We start from the raw sequence: 24092 nt of genomic DNA on the forward strand, positions 1-24092 counted from the left end.
GGGTTGCTCACAGTCAATCCCCATTTTACAGATGAGTTGACGCACAGTTTGTGGTTGACAAATACCGTAACAACAGCAACAACAACAAAATCCTCCAAAAACCTCCCTCTAACTCTCAGGATGTCACCACTTTCCTGGTGATCAGACACCTGGGAAATCCCTTCAGTCCTGCTGTCTGTCAGTTTGGGACATGGATTACGATTAAAGGGCACATAAATCATTGCAAAGACTCTAGAGAGAACTGAAGCATAAAGTTTCACATTTCAAAACAGTCACTCTGCTAACTAAGCCAAGGAGATCCCTTAATTTACTTAAAAGAATTTAAATCTCATGCCACATCATTCTAGTTCCCCTCACCACCCCTTAGTTGAATTATTGCTAGAATCTCAGAGTGGAAATTGCATCCTTGAGGCCTTCCCTGACTAGGCCCCCATTGCATGTTCTCCCACTCCTTTCTGTTTTAGCTTTGTACTTCGATTTGCATCCCTTATTCAGCCCCACAGCACTTACGTCTATATCTGTAATGTATTTATTTGTATTAATGCCTGTCTCCCCCTCTAGGCTGTAAGCTTGTTGTGGACAGGGAACAGGTTTACCAACACCGTTTTATTGTATTCTTCCAAATGCTTAGTACGGTGCTCTGCTCCCAGTAAGCTCTCAAAAAATGTAATTGATTGAATCAATGTCACTCTGTCTAGTGAAGGGTCATTGACACATGTAGACTAGGAATTGGAAGAGTGAGGCTACTCCGATAATTATGAGAAGCAGCGTAGCTCAGTGGAAAGAGCACGGGCTTTGGAGTCAGAGGTCAGGGATTCAAATCCTGGCTCCACCAATTGTCAGCTGTATGACTTTGGGCAAGTCACTTAACTTCTCTGTGCCTCAGTTACCTCATCTGTAAAATGGGGATTAAGACTGTGAGCCCCATGTGGGACAACCTGATCATCTTGTAACCTCCCCAGTGCTTAGAACAGTGCTTTGCACATAGTGAGCGCTTTATAAGTGTCATCATTATCATTATTATCATTATAATGAAATAAGCAGCATGGCCTAATGGGAAGAGCATGGCCCCACTTCACCACTTACATGCTGTGTGACCTTGGGCAAGTCACTTAAATTATTTATACCTCAGTTACCTCATCTCTAAAATGGGGATTGAAAATACCTGTTCTCCCTCTCGGACAGTGAGCCCTATATGAGTGCTGTCCAATCTGCCTGCAATATATCTACTGTGGAGCTTAGTACAGCTTGCTGTGGGCAGGGACTGTGTCTACCAACTCCTTTATATTTTACTCCCCAAATGCTTAGAACTTCTGCCCACAATAAGCATTCAATAATTTATTGATACAGTGCTTAACACAAAGTTTTACAGATGAGGTAGCCGAGGCCCAGTGAAGTGATTTGCCTAAGGTCATACAGCAGACAGGTGGTGGAGCTGGGATTAGAACCCATGACCTTTTCTGTTTCTCAGGTCCGTGCTCTATTGACTACACCATGCTGGTTATGTGTTCAGTAACAGGCTAGTCTACTGTGGCTGCCCTCAAGAGATTGAGCCAAGAGTCCGTCCAGATTCACTATATTTTACCGAGGGATCATGCCACAAGAAGTTGAAGTTACCTTAGTGAGCAAAGTGTGTGGCCACTGTTTGGTTTCCTGGGGCCCTAACGAAGGTCCAATACTGACTCTCTCAATCCACTTACCTAAGGTTGGACCGATGGATGTTTGATCCAGGGGGCTCTTCTGGTGGGGACCCAGAGATCTGGACCAAGCCTCCTTGGTTGACGGTCCGGAGCTGTTGAAGTGGTACAGAAACATAGCTAGGGATTTCTTCAGACAGTAAGATCCTTGAGGGGAGGGATTGTGTCTCTCAACTCTATTGTATTGCACTCTCCCAAGCGCTTAGTAATGTGTTCTGTGCAAAGTTAACACTCAATACGTACCATTTGATTGGTGGATTGATTCAGGTAGCTCTGGTCGACCACTGTCAAAGAAACACTTGGTCCTGCGGTATTTCTGGAGTTACTCTGGCATCCACTCAATAGATCAATGGTATTTATTGAGTGCTACCTATATGCAGAGCACTGCACTAAGCACTTGGGAGAGTACAATGCAACAGAATTATCATAAATGTCCCCTGCCCATAATGAACTTACAGGCTACAGAGACAGACATTAATATATATATATATATATATATAAATAAGTAATTCATAATATATAACTGAAAGACATGTACCTAAGTGCTTTGGGGTTAGGGGTGGGGTGAATATTATGAGTTGGGTAGAACGCATAATCCAAAAGGCTTGGGTGAAATGAGTCTGCCCCCTGAACTGTATGGTGTTAAAGTGAATGTATTCCTTCAATCAGGATCCTGGTAGGACACTAGGAAATGGAACATGTAAGGAACTATAGAAGTAGCAGTTACACAGAGTTGAGTTAATATGATTAGTTCAATAATGAAAGAGAGAATCAGCATGGCATATTCATTCAATCATATTTATTAAGCACTTACTGTGTGCAGAGCACTGTACTATGCACTTGGAAAAGTACAATATGACAATAAAGAGTGACAACCCCTGCCCACAGTGAGCTCACAAGTCTAGCTCACAACCAACTGGAATGGGATCTTCAAATAATAATAATAATGGCATTTGTTAAGTGCTTACTATGGACAAAACACTGTGCTAAGCGCTGGTGGGAATACAAGGTGATCAGGTTGTCTAACACAGGGCTAACAGTCTTAATCCCCATTTGTTTACAGATGAGGTAACTGAGGCTCAGAGAAGTTAAGTGACTTGCCCAAGGTCACACAGAAGACATGTGGCGGAGCCGGGATTTGAACCCATGACCTCTGACTCCAAAGCCCAGGCTCTATCAACTGAGCTACGCTGCTTCTCAATAATAATAATGATGGCATTTATTAAACATTTGTTATGCATAAAGCACTGTCCTAAGTGCTGAAGAGGTTACAAAGTGATCAGGTTGTCCCACGGGGGGTCACAGTCCTAATCCCCATTTTACAGATGAGGGAACTGAGGCACAGAGAAGCTAAGTGACTTGCTCAAAGTCACACAGCTGACAAACGGCAGAGCCGGGATTTGAACCCGTGACCTCTGACTCCAAAGCCCGGGCTCTTTCCACTGAGCCACACTGCTTCTTCAGTAAGCAAATATTGCTTACTGAATAGTGGCGTGGCCCAGGAAGCTGTTGCCTACAACAAGCAGGCAGAGCGGAGGGGGAGGATGTTCGGACAATTTGCCAGGCAACCCACTATGAGTTCCCAGAAGCCACGACAATTGGAAATGGAATATCAGTCAGAGCATCGATGGCATCCATTATTTAAACTATCTTTGCCAATCGCCCCGATCATCCAAAAAGAGAATCTTAAAAGCCTTTGCTTTGGTAAACATTCCCATCTAAGGGAGGATTGAACTGTCCCTTCATCCTCTAACACAGAATCACAATGTGAGTTGCTATGAATTGCTGCAACAGTGCATCTGATAGAACAAGATAAAAGGTGTGCCTGCCCTTAGGCCACATCTATTTTCAGCTAATAAGATGTTGAAAGCTTAATAAATGGAAGGACAAAAAGCAAAATCACTTTTTGATACACTGAGAACCCAGGACCGTTCCAGAAAATGTGGTAAGGACTTCATTCTTTGCCCTGCTTTTACTTGTTTGGGATTCTTGTAAGGTATCTGTTTAGCTGACATTAATGAAGGCAGATTAAGGGATTCAAAAGTAAATCAAAAAGCAAATTATCCAGGAGAAACTCCATTGGCTTTACAATCTCCAAAATGAGAAAAAGATGCAGTGAAAGGACTAGAATTGGCAGCTGATTTTGATTTTGATTGTTAGCTAGAAACCCCTCCTCCCCCCCCCCCCCCCCCGCCGCCGTCGAACCTCATCATCTGTCATTTAAGGAAGTGGCATTATTAATATGGGCAAATTTGCTTAGAATGGCGTGCTGCTTCTTCATCTACCACCCTCTCACAGTTGTCTTGGAAAATTGAAAAATCGTCTTGTACCTACCTCAGGACTTAGTATAGTAAGGGCTTAATAACTATCCAGCACTTACAACAGTGCTTTGCACATAGTAAGCACTTAATAAATGTCATTATTATTATTTCTATCACAAGACCGTCTCTATATGTTGCCGACTTGTACTTCCCAAGTGACTAGTACAGTGCTCTGCACACAGTAAGCGCTCAATAAATACGATTGAATGAATGAATGAATGAAATGCAAGTAAGTGAGAATCTCTGTCCATAGAGTTGGATCAGCTTCACGGTAGAAAATAGTTCAATCAAGACAGGAGAGCCTGGTGCAGGGGGGAAGAGAGGTCTAGGATCTCCAGATAGCATGGAAAATCACTCAAGGAAAACCAGGATGGTTCACAGTATGTAGTACAGTGCCCGGCATATGGTAAGTGTTTAACAAATATGACAATTATTATCATTATTTATTATTTTGAGCTAGGGTTAAGCTTTTAAAGTCACTCCAAAATTAGTTTTTGAAGGATAATTTGTTAGGAAGCTCTATTTCTGCCCTCAAAGAGATGTAGCACTGCAGTCATTTGACGGGGTGATTTTCTTTCAATAAAGTAAATGCCATTTAAAATTGTTTCTTCTTATGTACATGCATGTTTATATAAGTGCATGTGAGTTCTGGATGGTTCATATCAGCACAATACAAATAAAATTTTAAATAAAAATTTATACAAATAAAATTACCCCTGCAAATTAGTATACAAGCACTTACTACAGTGCAATACACACAGTAACCACTCAAACACTATCGAATTGAATATTTCATGTTCTTATGGCAGCTTGCAAGGATTAAGAAATAAATTATAGTTCCGGAAAGGGACTCTTTGTGATTGTAATTACAACTGCAAGTAGTCCTCTGCACCACTGCAGTAAGTTGTGCAGAGGAAAGATTAGCTTAAATTTGATAATCAGCTATCCGGCATCTGTACAGTTTCATATATAACAAGTAGACTTCCTCTTATCAATGCCAGAAGCAATGAATTCAGAACACCTTATCTACTTTCCTGATTCACTGGGGTTTTTCCTTCTAGGAATTTCCTGCTGAGATATATTTTGAAGTGGTAAGGGAACAATTTTGTCAGGTAATGAGGTGAAGCTACAAGCAAAAGCGGTACATAATGATGCTTGTGCAAAAAAGTGAACCTTTGTTCACTAAATGAAAAACCTGCTGTTTTTTATTTAGATTCTCTTCTCTGGTATATTTTAATGCACTAGAAAGTTATTAGTAATCTTAAGAAGAGTTCAGATAAATACTGGATGGGAGGTCTGATCTTTAGACTAATCACATTGTTATTGAAAACTGGGAAGCTGAGACACCACTGCAAGTTTGCTTGCCGCCTTTGTTCTGGCACAAAAGAGTACTCAGGAGGGAAGGAAAGAAGGAAGGCTATTTAGAGTAAAAATCCTCTCTGGTATTCTGGGATAGCTGAACTAGAAGTCCCAGAATCTTTTGGATGGTATATTTAGCAGGAACTGAGGATTTTCTAGCCTGGAGCAAATCCTGGAGTGAGATTGGCATTCTGATATTTGATATGTTTATATTCTTGGGAATTTAGTAGGTTTTAGCTTGTAGCTTGGGAGAAAAAGAAGTCAATTGTAGAAATTTTGTCATCATTTGTTTTGTTAGTCACACAGGTGAGGCAGAATTCAGTGTGTTGGCTAAGTAGAACTGTTTTTTTCTAAATTTTGAGGCAAATACTGGTGCATTGTGCTTGGCCTTTATTTTTTTTAACCCCCCCCCCCCCCCCACCCCTTCCATCTCTTGACCTGAATGACTTAAGCATGCAATGTATTGAGAAAATTGAAACCATCTGGTGAGATCTCTCTAAAATATCTCCTGCTCCTCTCCAGTCCCTCCCTCCTTCTACCCATGCTTTGGGTCTCCCATATTTCCCAGAAGTATCTCAAGGGGAGATTTCCTGCCTCCTCTTAAAAATCTCCACCATCCACCTGCACCTCCAACATATTCCCTTGGCACCTTATCCACCTGCACTTGCCCCCTCCTGACTGCACTCCCTGACTAACATCTTCAACCGTTCCTCCCCCACTGCCTTTAAACATGCTATCCTATCCTTAAAAAAATCTATCCAAAACAACACCCTCTCCTAAACAAAAGCAACAAACTCCTCTTAACCCCACAGATCTCACCATCTCCCCTCTACCATCTCTCTCCAAACTCCTTGAGTTATCTACACTCACTGCCTCCGCTTCCTCTCTTCCACTTCTGTCCTTGATCACCTCCAATCTGGCTTCTACCTACTTCACTCCACAGAAACTGCCTTCTCTAATGACCTCCTTCTTGCCAAATCTAACAGCTTCTACTCCATCCTGATACATCTCATCCTCTCATCTGCCTTTGAAATTGTGGATAATGCCCCTCTCCTGAAGGCATTATCTAACCATGGCTTCACTGACACTATCCTCTCCTGGTTCTCCTCCTACCTCAATGGCAGATGATTCCTAAAAACTACCTCTCCAGCTCTTTCTTCTTCTTTTCAGTTTTGCATTCTCTCCTGTCTTCAGGACATCTCTACTTGGTGGTCACTGACACCTCCAACTTAACATGTCCAAATCACAACTCCTCATGTTCCCAGGCCCTGGCAATTTCAGGTGATCTAGTGTCAAATAGTGTCATATATTCTATCTTAGTTGGTCCTCAGGGTCTAGCATCCAAGTATCTAGACACCTCTTAATAGTTACGGTATTTATTAAGCCCCTGCAATGTGTGAAGCACTACTTGAAATGCTGGGGTATATTCAGGATAATCATTTCAGCCCAAGGCCACGTAACCCCCGATTTTGATAAACCACAGTCCAGCAATGGGGCGAAGCTACACTTCCTTGCCATTGATTGGGAGAAGGAAACTGCTGAAGCTATTAATAACAGCCTACTAAAATTGTACCATCTCCAGAAAGCCTTCCTTGGCTAACTCTCCTTTTCCCCACTACCCCTACTCACCCTCCCCTCTGCATCACCTACACCTGGAGCTGACCCAGCTAAACATTCTGGTATTCACTTTACCCTCTGCCCTTACAAGTTTATCTTCATATCCTGCTACTATCCCAATCTGTAATTGATTTTAGTGTCTTTCTCCCTCACTAAATTATAAACTCATGGCAAGCTGGGATCGTATCCCCTAATTCTATATATGCCATCTCAAGCTCTTAGAATAGTGTTCTGTACACCATAAGCACTCAATAAAGACCATTAATTGATTGATAATAATAATAATAATAATGGTATTTGTTAAATGCTTACTATGTGCCCAGCACTGTTCTAAGCACTGGGGTAGATACAAGGTAATCAGGTTGTCCCACATGGGGCTCACAGTCTTTATCCCCATTTTACAGATAAGGTAACAGAGGCACAGAGCAGTGAATAGACTTGCCCAAAGTCACACAGCTGATAAGTGGCAGAGCCAGAATTAGAACCCATGACTTCTGACTCCCAAGCCTCTTTCCACTGAGCCACGCTGCAGTTGTCAGTGTGGTGACAACTCATGGGACTCCAGCCATGTCAGGTTTCTGACTGGTCATTCTTCTATTCCTGCGCTTTAACGTGGGAAAAAAAAATAATTATCAGACACAAGATTAGAAAGACAAAAGGACATGGCATGTGCCAGATTTACCCCTAGTAACCAACTGACACGTCTCTGGATGGGATGAGAATTCAAACCCATGGGGAGACTGTCAACAAAGTGCCTACTGGCTGAGAAATTCAGAACAATGGGATCATCTGCCCCTATCTCAAAGGATCTGAGATCTGTTACTTGCTTCATCTTGCTGAATTCATCTCTTTTACTGACATACTAGTAGAGATTGTCTGTGTGAAATAGTGTGGTTTCTCACTTGAGCTGATTCTATGTCATGTCACCAATCACTAGATGACAACATAGAAACCCAACTGAATTTTGCACTTAATTTAAATGCAGTTTACAATAAATTCACTCACTTGAAGTTGATTTATTTCTTCAAACTCTTCCTTCCCTCCCTATTCAAACATAAGAACTCCTGAATTCTCCTTATGCTCTAATTCTAGATGTAATTTGAGACTCTATTTTCCAAATTGCTGAGTTTCTTTGCTTTTGCTTTACATTATTGATGCTAGAGCTATTGAATCATGCCATTGGAGTTCCAGTAACTGTAAAAAAAAAAAAAAGCTTTTGGGGGGCCACATTTAAGGGTTTCCTAAGTTTCTATTTGTATTTTTGAAGCATTTCAAAGTCCATCATATCTATCATCAAGCACAGAGCAATTACACTTGGTTGACAAGTAAACAAGATGATTGCGGATGAAGTTGATTGTTTTAGCTATTTAGATTCCTCTGCACTTGTAGTTTTATACTAAATCTTTCCACATTAATAATTCAAATCCTGAATTTAATTTATTGTTAAATTATTCCCCACACATCTCCCCAATCCTTCAATACCTTCAGGGGTTGTCGATCCATCTCAACACCAAGCAGAAATCTCTACCATCATCTCCCCCTCTGACTTTACCTTGCTGATCTCCTAATAACAATAATAATAATTTTTATGGTATTTGTTAAGTGCTCACTATGTGCCAGGCACTGTACTCAGCGCTGGGGTGAATACAAGCAAATGGGGTTGGACACAGTCTTTGTCCCACATGGGGCTCACAGTCTCAATCCCCATTTTATAGAAGAAGTAACTGAGGCACAGGGAAGTGACTTCTAACTTTCAGGCTCAAGCTCTGTCTACTATGCTATGCTGCTTTGCTTATTACAACCCAGCCGGCAAACTTCGCTCCCCTAAGACCCATATTGTACTTACCATGCTTAGATCTCATCTCTCTGGCCAGCGACCTCTTGCTTACACCTTTTCTCATGCCTCGTACTTCCTCCCCCTTCATATCCGACAGCTCAGCATTCTCCCCTTCTTCAAGTCCTCACTAAGATCACACTTACTCTAGGATGCCTTTTTTGATTAATTACTCATATCCCCATTCTATTTTCCCCCTCTTCTTTGACACCTAGTAACTTGAATCCTATACCTCCTGAGCACTTTAGTATTTATCCCATCTTTATAGGGCATTGTTGTCTGTTGCTTCTCCTACATAATTTATATTGATTTCCGTATTTTCTTGAGGGTTGGCATCATGTCTACCTACTTTATTATTGCCCTCTCCCAAGGGTTTTGTGCTCTGTAACCAAGGAGTGTTCTATACCATTGATTGATAGGTCCCAACTTTTTTATTATTATTATTATTATTACTTGCAGGGCCTGTCACTCTTTCATTTGTTTCCAAGGAACCACAAGATCAATGCTTAGAAAAATATTCAGAGTAGATGCTCAGTATCCATTCAGTCATATTTATTGAGCATTTACTGTGCGTTGATTGATATAGCCATATGTCTATCTCCATACATACAGCAAAGGTACAATACAAATATACTCTAGCCACAGTCCCAACAGGTCCCAACTTTTTTATTATTATTATTATTACTTGCAGGGCCTGTCACTCTTTCATTTGTTTCCAAGGAACCACAAGGTCAATGCTTAGAAAAATACAACTAAAAAATTATTCAGGACTTTTTTTTTAAGGTAGTTAAGTGCTTACTATGGGCCAGGCACTGTTCTTAGAACTGGGGTAATTACAAAGTAATCAGATTGTACCCAGTCCATGTCCCACGTGGGTCTCACAGTCTTAATCCCCATTTTTCAGATGAAGGAATGGAGGCACAGATATGTTAAGTGACTTGCCCAAGATTACACAGCAGACAAGTGGTGGAGCTAGGATTAGAACCCAGGTCTTCCTGACCCCCAGGACCTGCTTTAACCAATAGGCCACATTGTCTTCGGCTCACATACCTTGTTTATTCTTAAGCATGGCATGGACAGCTTTTTTTTTTTTCCTCCTGGATGTAAATTGTAAGAGTATAAGTTAATTTCAGATTGACCCTCCTGACTGGGGAATGATGTCCTGATGCAGGGAAATGTTTAACAAGAAATTGTCTCTGCAAAAGAGAATGGTTCTATTTTCTAGTAAGTTAACACTCTGCTACCATCTTTTACACTTGAATCAATAAGCATTCAGGTTATATTTAACTGTTTTACTAACGACAGGTGTTCCAAGCACCTAGATTTACAGACTGCAACAGATCAATGTTTCAGGCACCAGGGCATTCTTTATGCCAGAAGGGTTACAAAAGACAAGACCAGGAATAATGGCAAATACCTAAGCAATTCAGTTGGGGGAAAATGGAAAGCTTCGTGAATATGCACAACAAAACACTCTGCTCAAAAATATTCATTCAAGCATTTACCTAGGACACACATAGATGTGTGTGTGTTGGACATCATTTGCTTGTCAAGCATTAAATGCAGTGTTCACTCAGAGTAGATGCTCAGTATCCATTCAGTCATATTTATTGAGCATTTACTGTGTGTTGATTGATATAGCCACATGTCTATCTCCATACATACAGCAAAGGTACAATACAAAAACACTCTAGCCACTTTAATATCTGAGTATTACTCTAGTTTGTTCTAACTGTTCTATCTGGCTTCACTTGTACCATAAGCTTTAATATTCATCATGAGAAGCAATTCATACATTCAATTGTATTTATTAAGCTCTTATTGTGTGCAGGGAACTGTATTAAGCACTTGGAAAGTACAAGTCAGCAACATATAGAGATAGTCCCTACCCAACCATGGGCTCACAGTCTAGAAGCAATGAGGCTTAGTGAATAGAGAACAGGAATCAGAAGGACTTGAGTTATAACGCCGACTCTCCCACTTTCTGCTGTGTGAATTACCTCATCTGTAAAAGGGGATTAAAATTGTGAGCCCTCTGTGGGTCATGGATTGTGTCTAACAAGTGTATATCTACCCCAGTGCTTAATACAGTGCCTGATACATAAGTGCTTAACAAATACTATTTTAAAAAAAGGAAGATCAGCATGGGATTTAAGGACTTACTATGTGCCAAGCACTTAGAGAAGTCAAGTGACTTGCTCAAGCTTCCCACTAATGGTGGAGCCATAATTAGAACCCAGGTAATAATAGTGGTATTTGTTAAGCACCTCTTTTGTTCCAGGCACTGCTGTATATACAGTTAATCAGTTCAGAAACGGTCCCTGTCCCACATGGGACTCATGGTCTAAAATAGGGAGGACAGGTAACAAGTCCCCATTTTACAGCTGAAAAAAGGGATACCAAGAAGTTAAGTGACTTGCAAAAGGACACAGAGGCAAGTGACAGAGCCAAGAGAAGAACCTAGTTTTTGTTTTGTTTTTAATGGCATTTGTTAAGCATTACTAATGTTCCAGGCACTGTTCTAAGCACTGGATAGATACAAGCTAATCAGGTCAGTGTCACAAACCCCAAGTTTGCACCTACTAGGCCCTGTCTGGGCCAGGGGAGCCTCACTGACACATAGTAGAAGTCACAATCACCAAGGTGATTGTGAAAAGTTGTTTTACCAACACACAAGAGAGTGACACATACATGCACTCCCTCACTCAACCACCCAAGGGCCCAATACCAGTCTGTGGTCAAAGGAGCTGAATCTGCCAATGCTGCTTCTTTCTGCTTCTAAGTGCTGCTCTCAACATACTTCCTTCCCTCTGTGTGTCTTATGAGTCTCTGTTACCTCCAAGTGTTCCCCTGTGCTTCAAAACCCTTTTATCTGCCTTAGGCATCACAGCTGGGACTCTACTTGAAAGTCATTGGTTGGTCCAGGACTATTCGCTGATCCAACAGGGAGAGAAAGCCCTGGCTCCCTCCATGCTCTACCCCCACAGGCCAGTCATCACCTGTCTCAGGTAATAATGATGGCATTTATTAAGTGCTTACTAAGTGCAAAGCACTGTTCTAAGCCCTGGGGAAGTTACAAGGTGAGCAGGTTGTCCCGCGTGGGGCTCACAGTCTTAATCCCCATTTTACAGATGAGGGAACTGAAGCACAGAGAAGTTACTTGCCCAAAGTCACACAGCTGACAAGTGGCAGAGCCGGGGTTTGAACCCATGACCTCTGACTCCAAAGCCCGGGCTCTTTCCACTGAGCCATGTTGCTTCTCAGGTAGCGCCCATCAGTGGCTTCACAAAGTCTCTTCCTTGTTGTTGAACATGGGATAGTAATCAGTTATTAATAAGACAGCTTGTTGTGGGCTCACCATAGTCCATGTCCCATGTGGGGCTCACAGTCAATTCATGCATTCATTCATTCAATCGTATTTATTGAGCGCTTACTATGTGCAGAGCACCGTACTAAGCGCTTGGGAAGTACAAGTTGGCAATATATACAGATGGTCCCTACCCAACAGCAGACTCACAGTCTCGAAGGGGGAGGCAGACAAAAAAACAAAATATATTAACAACATAAAATAATCAAATCAATCAAACGTATTGAGTCCTTACTTGGTACAGAGTACTGTATTAAGTGCTTGGGAGAGTACAAGGTATGGAATGGGTAGACATGTTCCCTGCCAACAGTGAACTTACAGTCTAGAGGGGAATACAGACATTAAGATAAGTAAATAAACTACAGATATGTACCTAAGGATGGTGGGGCTGAGGGACCTGTGAATAAAATGTGCAAATGTAAGCATGATGCAGAAGGAAGTGGGAGAAGAGGAAATGAGGGCTTTGTTACGGAAGTGTCCACTTGGAACAGAGGAGCTTTTAATGAGGCTTTGAAGGTTTAGAAGGTGACTGTTGGAAATGAAGAAGGAGGGCATTCTTGGCCAGAGGCAGGAAGTGAGACAGATGAGGCTGAGGTATAGTGAAGAGGTTGGCATTAGAGGAATACGTATATCTATCTATATCTATATCTATCTATCTATATATATATATATATAGAAACAGAGGCACAGAGAAATTAGGAAAAGATGGGTTTAAGTCTGCATCCAACCTCATAACCTTGTATTTGTTAAGCACTTTGTGCCAGGCAATGTTCTAAGTGCTGGGGTGACAAAGAAATTGGTTTGGACACAGTCCCTGCCCCATATGGGGCTCACAGCCTAAATCCCCATTTTGCAGTTGAGGTAACAGGCAAAGAGAAGTGACTTGCCCACAGTCACACAGCAGATAAGTGGTGGACCTGTGATTAAAACCCATGAACTTCTGACTCTGAGGAGGAGTTATCCACTACTCCAGGCTGCTGCTTTTATTTACTCAAGCGCTTAAAACAACTTAGTAAAGTACCTGGAACATAGTAAAGCACTTAACTACCACCATAAAACACAAACAAACAAAAAAATGTGCCTGATATTTAGTGTTTAACCAATGTCATGATTATTATTGTTATTGTGGTTATGACTACTTTGAAAAGAAGTGCAGGATTAGCCATCACAGAGAAGCAGTGTGGCTCAGTGGAATGAGCATGGGCTTTGGAGTCAGAGGTCATGGGTTCAAATCCCAGCTCTGCCAGTTGTCAGCTGAGTGACTTTGGGCAAGTCACTTAACTTCATTGGGCCTCAGTTACCTCAACTGTAAAATGGGGATTAAGACTGTGAGCCCCCAGTGGGACAGCCCGATCACCTTGTAACCTCCCCAGCACTTAGGACAGTGTAGAACATAGTAAGTGCTTAATAAATGCTATTATTATTATTATTATTATTATTATTATTATTATTATTATTATTATTATTAGCCAACGTTGCGGGGATGGGAGGAATCTGGAGACCCATCAACTTCAGGAAGAGAGTAGTATGGAGCAATTAGGTCTTCAAAATGATAAGGAGAAAGGAAAATGTGATACAAAATGCAAGAAGGAATCAGTGAAAGATTCTTCACTTCAAATAATTATGCTACAGCTTAGAATAAAATTTTAAAATTATCATATCTGATATAAACAAAACAATTTCTTTCAATTACCTTTTAGAAGAGGTTGAAAATAAATTGAACAATAAGAAGCCTTTAAAACCCAACATTCTGATTAACTGGATGTGAATGAATTAGGAACACCTGGATTCATTTTCCTTGAAAGGCATAGAGCATAAAATTTAATATAGAAAGTGTGTGGCCAAACCTTGAGCATATTAAAACCCTTCATCTTGTTTTTCTGAAATGTTAAATCATGCAAAAAAGAAACAAAAAAACTTCAATCAGGCTTCTAAATACTTTTATGCCATTTATGAAAGATAAGTGGATTCAAATATTGATATCAAATGTCAGATGCCATTTTAATTTTCTCTAAAGAATGTTGAAAACAACAGCAAAATATTTTATGTCTTGGAGGAAGATGCCATTATCTGATCTTAAAGTAGAAAATGTGATAGATACAGAGAAGCAGCATGGCTCAGTGGAAAAATCCCGGGCTTGGGAGCCAGAGGTCATGGGTTCTAATTCCGACTCTGCCACTTGTCAGCTGTGTGACTTTGGGCAAGTCACTTAACTTCTCTGTGCCTCAGTTAACCTCATCTGGAAAATGGGGAATAAGACAGTGAGCCCCAAGTGGGACAACCTGATTACCCTGTATCCCCCCAGCGCTTAGAACAGTGTTTCACACATAGCAAGTGCATAACAAATGCCATCATTATTATTATTTATTACTCGCCCAAATGCTTACTTCAGTGTTCTCCCTGTAGTAATCACTTAAATATTATTGATTGATTCCTCTAGACTGTAAACTCTCTGTGGACAGGGAATGTGTTGGTTTATTGTTATGGTGATGTTGTACTTTCCCAAGTGCTTAGTACAGTGCTTTGCACATAATAAGCACTAAATAAATATCAGATTTATATCAGAGAAGCAGCGTGGCTCAGTAGGAAAGAGCACGGGCTTTGGAGTCAGAGGTCATGGGTTCAAATTCCGGCTCCGCCAATTGTCAGCTGTGTGACTTTGGGCAAGTCACTTAACTTCTCTGTGCCTCAGTTACCTCATCTGGAAACTGGGGATTAAATCTGTGAGCCCCACGAGGGACAACCTGATCACCTTGTAACCTCCCCAGCACTTAGAACAGTGCTTTGCACATAGTAAGCGCTTAATAAATGCCATTATTATTATTATTATTATCATTGAATGAATGAATAATCGGTAAACTCTTTACTCATCCTACCTGTGAGTATACATTTTGTCTGTTATATTGTGAGCTTCTTTGAATAATGAATAGCCTAGGGTAAGTGCTTAACAATAATAATTATAATAAAAAATGATAATATCCATAATAGTCACTGCTTGTGAAACTTTTCTAAGAGTTGAATGAATACAGACTCTAGTCTTACTAGCACTGCCATCAGTTACTGATAAAGCTAGCACCTCCTTCTAGGAGCATAGTACCCAGATGTGAAGTCATCCCAAATCATAAGTACTATAAACACTATTTGACAGGACAAGAAATTTTACATTTTTTTTTTCAATGTTTATGGGTTCATGTTAGATGGAGTCTTGAGCAAAGAAGGAAACAATGGTTGGGAAGTAAACAAAGGGAAAAGGGCTTATGGGCAATTCCTGTATATTTAAAGTTGATAATGCAGTAATAATAGTAATAATGGTGATATTTGTTAAGCGCTTACTATGTGCCGAGCACTGTTCTAAGCGCTGGGGTAGATACAGGGTAATCATGTTGTCCCACGTAGGGCTCACAGTCTCAAACCCCATTTTACAGATAAGGAACTAACTGAGGCACCAAGAAGTGAAGTGACTTGCCCAAAGTCACACAGCTGACAAGTGGCGGAGGCAGGATTAGAACCCATGACCACTGACTACTAAGCCTTGGCTCTTTCCACTAAGCCACGCTGCTTCTCTGTTTCTGAGCTGTTTCAGTACCTCAGAAAAATTCATAATTAAGAATATTTTTGACCATCCAAAACTCCGCATTTACCTGTTCATGGAGAAATTATACGAGACTACAGAAGTGCCAATTTTCAACACCTTCACTTTTCAAGATACAATAATTCTGTTTAGGTGCCCTTGAGGGACACTGACAAATCAATGACCCAATAAATGGGTGTAAAGAGAATTTCTCCCATAGATGAAGTCAAACATATTATTTGAGGAGAGGCGGAGAAGGGAGAGAAGGTATTAAAAAGGTCTCCCTAAGGATATATGAGCTACAGTTCCAATTTTATGAATGGCATGGCAGGCAATTTTAGAGTTATTGATGATGGCAGATTCAAGATGACAGCACTGTTTGAGTCAATCAATCAGTGATATTTATTGAGAACATACTGTATGCAGAGCACTGTACTAAGCACATGGAAAAGTACAATACAAAAGAGTTGGTGGGCATGATCCCCATCATAAGGAGCTTACAGTCTACAAGTAGAGTGACCAAATGCAGTGTCCCAGAGTATGAACATTTGAATAGGCAGATGCTCTTAATAATAATAATAATAATAATGACATTTATTAAGCGCTTACTATGTGCAGAGCACTGGCCTAAATGCTAATCTTAGCTGCATGACCTAATGGAAGGAGTACAGGTCTGAGTTCTAATCCTGCCCCCTCACTTGTCTGTTGTGGGTGTGACACTTATCTGTGCCCTGTTCCCTCATCCACAAAAAAAAAAATGGGGAATCAATACCTGTTCTCCCTCCTACTTAGACTGTGAGCCTATGTGACCTGATTATCTTGTAACCACCCCAGTGTTTAGTACAGTGCTTGACAAATAGCAAATGCTTAATAAATATCACACTTACTATTACAATTGTATTAAGGAACGCTGTGTGACTTTGGGCAAGTCTCTTAACTTCTCTGTGCCTCAGTGACCTCATCTGTAAAAATGGGGATTGACTGTGAGCTCCCCGTGGGACAACCTGATTACCTTGTAACCTCCCCAGTGCTTAGAACAGTGCTTTGCAGATAGTAAGCGCTTAATTAATGCCATCATTATTAAGGAACCCGAAGGCCAGGCATGCTTATCATGCACAAGGATGCGCTGAGGGCTGCGGGAGTAATAATGGTCATTTTTGAGTCCCCATAAGGTGTGTTCTTTGGGAGGGACCCAGATCACCCCTTTCAAAGACAAACCCGCACAAAGACCGAGGGGAATCCAGTCTTCTCAGCCATGCCCTAAAGTAATTGACCTTAGTCAATCGATGGATAGTATTTACTGAGTGCTTACTGCATGCAGAGCACTGTACTAAATGCTTGAAAGTTCAGTGTAACAGAGATGGGTAATAATAATAATAATAATGTTGGTATTTAAGTGCTTACTATGTGCCAAGCACCATTCAGGTTGTCCCTCGTGGGGCTCACAGCCTTAATCCCCATTTTACCGATGAGGTAACTGGGGCCCAGAGAAGTGAAGTGAGTTGCCCAAAGTCACACAGCAGACAAGTGGCATAGTGGAATTAGAACCCATGATCTCTGAATCCCAAGCCCATCCTCTTTCCACTGAGCCAGTCCTGTCAGGGGTGACCACAGCTTGTTCTTGAAGCTAAGAAATGCCATAATAACAATACTTTACTAGGTGAGGGCTGGAAGTTCAGACAATAATAATAATTATAATGATAATTGTGGTACTTGTTTAGCATTTTTACTATGAGCCAAGCACCAAAGTAAGCACTGGTAGAGATACAGTATGTACAGATAGGACATAGTCTCTGATTCTCATGGGGCTCACAGTTTAAGAAGACAGGAAACCAGGCACTGAATTGCCGAAAAGCAGCATGGCTCAGTGGAAAGAGTACGGGCTTGGGAGTCAGAGGTCATGGGTTCTAATCCCTGCTCCGCCGCTTGTCAGCTGTGTGACTTTGGGCAAGTCACTTAACTTCTCTGGGCCTCAGTTACCTCCTCTGAAAAATGGGGATTAAGACTGTAAGCCCCACGTGGGACAACCTGATCACCTTGTATCCCCACTAGCACTTAGAACAGTGCTTTGCACATAATAAGTGCTTAACAAATGCCATCATTATTATTATTTTATGGATGAGGAAACTAAGCCCCAGAGATTTGGACCAGGTCCTGCAGCAAGTAAATAACAGGGCTAGGATTAGAACCCAGATCCACTAACTACCAAGCCTCTCTGCTCTTTCCACTCAACCATCCTGCTTTTCAATTGCTAAGGGGATTCAGGTGGAATAGTTTCATTATTTACCTTAAAGTACTGTTCTTTTACACCAGAAGCCTCACAACATTTCAATAGTAATTTTATTGAGGGTCCACTTTGTGCAGTACACTCTACAAGGCATGTGAATGATAATAACAGACATTTGGGAGGTTTTCAAAGGATAATATGTACTTTTTTTTTTCTTTTTTATGATACCTAAGTGCTTACTATGTGTTAGGCACTGTACTAAGATACAAAATAATCACGTGGGACATGGTCCCTGTTCCACATAGGGCTCACGCCTTAATCCCTATTTCACAGGTGTTTGAGGCACTGAGAAGTTAAGTGACTTGCCCAAAATCTGGGATTAGAACCCAGGTCCTCTGACTCACAAACCCATGGTCTTTCCATTAGGTATCACTGCTGCTCAAACTTATGGACATATTATGAATTCTCCCTACTTCTGCTATCCCTAGCTGTAACTGTTCGTCTTTCTTGCCTCTAATAACTATTTATAAATGGTTTGTCTTGTCCATCTATCCTGCTGGGTTGCAAGGCACTTACTTTGTACTCCCAAGTGGTTTGTCTAGGGCCCAATGAGTACTATTGATCAATTAATTGATCAATGATTGAATCATGCATTCCAACCACCCTTCAAAGAACTATTTTTATGTGAGCACAGTTTAAAGCAAAAAAAATTGATTTTTTAAGGCAAACCCTTGCATATAGAGAAAATGTCAGTCAGAATCAACTTCCAATACACAGATGTGTGCATAACATAGAAATACAAAGGAGAGGTTTATCATGGGGATAAATTTGTCCTGAGCAAGTACCTTTACATGTAGATTTGATATGGTCTGTCCTTTGTGTTCTAAGTCTGGAAGAATTGACTCACCAAAGAAAGTCCTGCCTTTGTGAAACCTATTTTTGTTAACATTGAAGTTGCGGTGATACCATCTGGTCCGCAATGGTCTGTCTGTATCTCACCTTATTCATCACTGTGAGCAAAGGGAAGTGGAGGAACAGTTTGAAGAAAATCGTCTTAACCTTGTTAGGAGGGTGAAGGAGATGGGAAGGAACTGTTACGGTGGCAAAAGGGAGTTTTGATTAACGACTGAAAGTATTACACCTTTAAGTTCAATAACTGATTTTAGAAAGCTGTTGGTTCCATACATTGCTAATGGCATAAATGATAAAGATTGTCCCGTTCCTCTACAATATGAAAACGTACGTAGCAATAACCTTTGCCATTTGGGTAAAAAGTTTTCCCCGTGCTTAATATTGATGGGAGTCACTACGTGCTTTAAAATCCGCCACGTGACTGTGCTTAAATGCACTCTCCTCGATTCATTAGGGGAAAATTCCTCCCACGTGCTGCTACTATGTAGCAATGCAGAAACCTTAGGTCAAATGCCCGGGGCTCTTTTTTTCTAAGATAGATAATGGTTTGCCTTTAAGGGCCACAAAGTTTAAAAACCAACAGATACTTTTGATTCTGCAATCTCCCTCCCTCTTTTCCTTTAGAGATGAAACAGTGGAAAACACTTCACCAAACTGCTGGCAAAACTCTCATTGTTTATACTGGAAAACCCTCCTTGGATGGAAACCTTGCTATGGATTGGCTGGTTAAATAGAGGCCTATTAGCAGCAGATAGGCTAGATTGATTATACAGCAGCAGAAGGAGCTCAGATTCAGAGCTCAGTGAGCGACAGGGGAAGAGAAAGAGAAGAGAGAGAGAGACAAGCAAGCTGGCTGGCTGGCTTAGAGCTTCAAAATCTGTATGTGAATGCAGTGCTTAAATATACTGCTTCCTTAGCTCCCTCGATAGACAACTAAGGAGCTCTCTTTTCTTTTGCAAGGGGAAAAAAAAAAACCCATCTCAAAGCCTCTACAAAGTGTTAACCGACCAGCTCCTGGAGTAGTTCATCTTGCCTCTGCATCTTTGAAGAAGAGGTTCATTGGTGGTGGGGAAAAAAAAATGCTTCCAGCTCCTACTGCAACTTCCAGATGCCACAGCGAGAATATGATCAGCTGAAGCTGCCAGGTAAGGACGTTTACGTTTATCTCTGCCTTTTTTTTTTTCCAGCCATTTCAGATAGTGTATATTCTGTGTTTAAAGCTGAAGCATTGATTAATGTTACCTACGGAAATAAATACTCATATAAATGGTAAATCTGTAAAAGTATGAATCTACTTAAGCAGGCAAAGAAGACAAAATGAAGGACTCGGTTGTAGTTAAAAGCAAATGCTCGATCTGAAAATGAAATAGCATTTTTCTGTCGGCTTGTGCATGTTACTGCTTTTCTATTTCCCTGTAATAAAAACCTGTCCCACAGCTGCTCAGCAACTTAAGTGAAGGGCAGAAAACTAGAAATGTTCTCTGAAAGAATGAATTCCTTACTGCGGAATTTGTACAGGTAGAGATGTTACTTTTCCTAGTGATGACTTCCAATTTTCTTACTGCCTTTTTGAGAGTAAGTTTAACTTCAGAACCAAGATGAGCTGTTGTAAAATAGGGTATTAAACTGCTATCCTCTTAAGGTTAGGACAATGAGAGTGTGTCGGTAGAGAAAGGACAGGGGACATGAATCCCAAGGTTTGGCAGCTGATTCCCATCAAGTTGATTACTGTTTCTGATGGGACAATGATATTTTTCTCCCCACGGTATCCAAAGACATACCACAGACTTTCCTCATTTTCTGCAGGATGGGGTGAGGTTTTTATTTCATGTGGGGAAGATGATGGGTTCTAAGAGAAAGAGTCATTTGTGGGTTAGGCAGCAGACCCAGAGTTGATCAGCTTGGGGTTTAAAGGTGTCAGGAGTCAAGTACAAGGAAGACAGCCTTGTGATTTCAGATGAAATGGAGTCAAATAGTCCTGGGAGGAATGGTGAAGTGCCAAACTGGTTTGTTTTGCTTTTTGAATGTACAAGAAAGACACTGGGTCACAACTACAAATTTCTCTCCGAGTGAAATTTCCTGAGTTGCTGCTTTTATCAAAGGACAGACTACCTATTCACAATAAGGAGGCACCACTTCCCTCAGGCATCTTCAATTAGCAAGTTAGCACAGTTGGTTACCATCCTGTTGGTAACAGAACTTATGTTGGTTTGAAACCAGAGTGCAGTTGCTAAAAGCATCTTTTGCTTTGGTTTTCTTTACTTGGGTTAAATCTTGTGCAAAACTCAGAGCATCAGAGGTCTTTGAAATGCTTTCAATCTCCAGCATATATATTCAACTGGGCATAATGACTGAAAGTCTACGTGCAATATTGTCACTGATAATTATGAATAGTAATCCATGCTAAGTACTTAATGTTCACCAGGTGAATGTGTGATACCTATATGAAGTTCTGGAGCCAGAATTTTCTGGAAAGAATTGATTGCATCATAACTAAAACTGTGGCTTTTTTGCCTTAGGCTGAAATAGATGTTCATGCTTTCATAAGGGTTTTGATCATCACTTTTAAAACACCACCTAGGCTATGTAATATAAAGCAGTTGAAGAAAATATCTGGAAATATTCTGAGGATACTGATATATCTATTTAACTCCTAGAATTATTCACTGTGGAGTATGATTTCCAGGTGTCCCTTTACGGTGATTTGTAAATGAGACTTTGTGACCCATTTTATTGGCAATTTGAGTAAAACCAATAGAAAAATTAGTCATCTTTCACCTGAGGGGCAAATACAATTGAAAGGGAGATTTGACCAATTTATTCATTGACTTGAACTATTTTAGCATTAAAGAAGGCATGGGAAATACTGACATCCTCACATTAAAGCTTCTCAAGATTGGTCATTGTTTGGAAATGGGGCCCATTACTTGGATCCATGCTAATTGCCCTGCCCCACTTCAAAACCTTATTGAAGGCACAGCTCCTCCAAGAAGCCTTCCATAACTGAGCCCTCCTCTCTCTCACACTCCCTTCCGTGCTGTTCTTACTTGCTCGGTCCTTCATCCTCCAGCCCATCCCCGAGGCACATATGTATATATCTAACTTATTTATATTAATGTCTGTCTCCCTTTCTAAACTGTGAGCTTATTGTGGGCAGGAATATGTGTTGTTGTTACTGTACTCTCCCTGTACTCTCCCAAGTGCTTAGTACAGTGATCTGCACACAATAAGTGCTCAATAAATTCAATTGAATGAATGAATGCTAATGGTCTTTGAGAGAAAATTCCCAAATGTAATGGTCAAAAAATCTTGAAGTGGACAGAAGGCATAGTGGGAACACTGTAGAAATGAGGGCCAGTCTGCATTTGAAACTTCATTACCAAATCCTACTTCCTGTTTTTCACCCTTAAATACACTCTTGTTGCAGTTTTCTAGATACATGATACACTGTCAAGTATGTCTTACCATGCATAGGTGTATGTCATTGCTCAGACTGTCCAGACACTCACTTTTACACATTTTTGCTATTTTTACCCATTGCATCACATTGTGAGATCATGTATAATGCATTTCACACAATGCCATTGCTAAATCTATTTTTTTAATAAGCATATGTATTAATCCAATGAAGTGGAACGGCCCTGATTAAACCCATGCATTTGAATTTTTTGGCCAATATGGGAAGTCAGTTGACTTTTTTTTTCCATTCTGTGTATCCCTTTTTGAAATCACTGTTTGCCCTGCAAACCGTACAGTAGACTCCACATTGATTCTCTCCTTTTGCTTTTTTGAGTGGAGCTGAACCTGCCCTTTCAGTAGAACTTCCAACTCAGATGTTATATCTGTTTACTTTACAAATTATCCATTTGGCACTCGATAGACTTTTAAAAACTCAGAAGAAGCGAAGTCTGCTTATTCCCAGAGATAGATAGCAAAACCAATAGGGGGCCCTTTCTTCCTGTGTTACGCACACAGCTGGATGATTGGACTCCCACAGTCAGTTCTTATAATCACCTTCCAAGGATTCATTTTCTATTCTGCAAAGAGTTCACTTATCACCCCCACCCCCCAGCCTTTTAATAGGAACAAGTAATATTAAATAGCAAAATGTTCTATACCATGCATTTTTAAAGGAATGTAGGCTATTCTGAATAATGTTGAACAGTTATAATGTGATTCGAAAAAAACATATTGCTTAAAAAAATCCACTGTGTTTTTCTCAGCCATTTGCCTAGTTAAAAAAAAAATCTTGTAAGAAGAGAATGTCAATCTTTTTGGTAGGTGATATTCTTTTCTGAACAACAGCAGGAAAATAGAAGTTGATGGTATCTGCAAAGAGCAACGGAATTTGAAATTCTGCATTGTATACTGTAGTGTTGTAGAAAACAGCGTCCATTGGAAAACACATTTTTCATCTCCAAAATGGAGTCTATACAAATTCTGCATGCAGAGCAGGAAATGATATTTCCACCACTGGGATCCAGCCAGGATTGTCCTGCATATTTCTTAGGAAAAGAATGTTCCATGGTGCAAGACCTGAAGGAAACTTAGTAACGTTACTATGTCTGCAGTGAATTTGGAATGGCAATTTTTTTTTCATTTAATGTTGAGTGTGGCCTAGAAGAAAATACATAAAGTCAGTGAACAGGAGTCCTGAGTTGTGCTTATAGGTATGTCCTGTCCCTGCTGTGTGACCTTGGAGAAGTTACTTAATCTCTCTGGACATCAGTTTCCTTGTGGGCAGGGAATTTGTCTACAAATTCTGTTTTATTGTAATTCCCAAGCCCTTAGTACAGTGTTCTGCACACAGTAAGCACTTGACAAATATGGTTTATTTCCTTGTCTGTGAAATGGGCATATTAATACTTGTCTCCCCATTTCACAGAGCTGTTGTCAGGTTAACATAGGTCATTGATATTAAAGTGCTTTGGAAAATTAGAAAGTGCATCATTAAAAACATCGTAGTACTATGTAGTCATTATAATAGAAACAAGCATGCTATTTGGATCTAGAAGAAATTATTTTGGATAAGGATGTAGCACAAATGTCATGTGGAAACAGCTGAGTAAATCACTGCCTTTGCAATCAAGTGTACATAAGGAAGTCTATGGCCAGCTGTGAGCTTGATATCAATTAGTTTGGGCCAAGGTTATGGTAGCTGATCCTTTTGGATTTGCTATATGTGCT

General features: G+C 40.6%; 1 protein-coding gene across 1 annotated transcript in view; it reads left to right on the forward strand.

Moving 5' to 3' along the window:
• Positions 1-19783: 19783 nt before the first annotated feature.
• CDH18 (cadherin 18) overlaps positions 19784-24092 on the forward strand; it is a 452445-nt gene continuing 448136 nt past the window's right edge. The window contains exon 1 of the mRNA XM_038770457.1: positions 19784-20050. The gene's annotated coding sequence lies outside the window, so the exon portion shown is untranslated. The remainder of the gene's footprint in view (positions 20051-24092) is intronic.

Source organism: Tachyglossus aculeatus, chromosome X3 (assembly GCF_015852505.1).
Source record: "Tachyglossus aculeatus isolate mTacAcu1 chromosome X3, mTacAcu1.pri, whole genome shotgun sequence".
Taxonomy (NCBI): domain Eukaryota; kingdom Metazoa; phylum Chordata; class Mammalia; order Monotremata; family Tachyglossidae; genus Tachyglossus; species Tachyglossus aculeatus.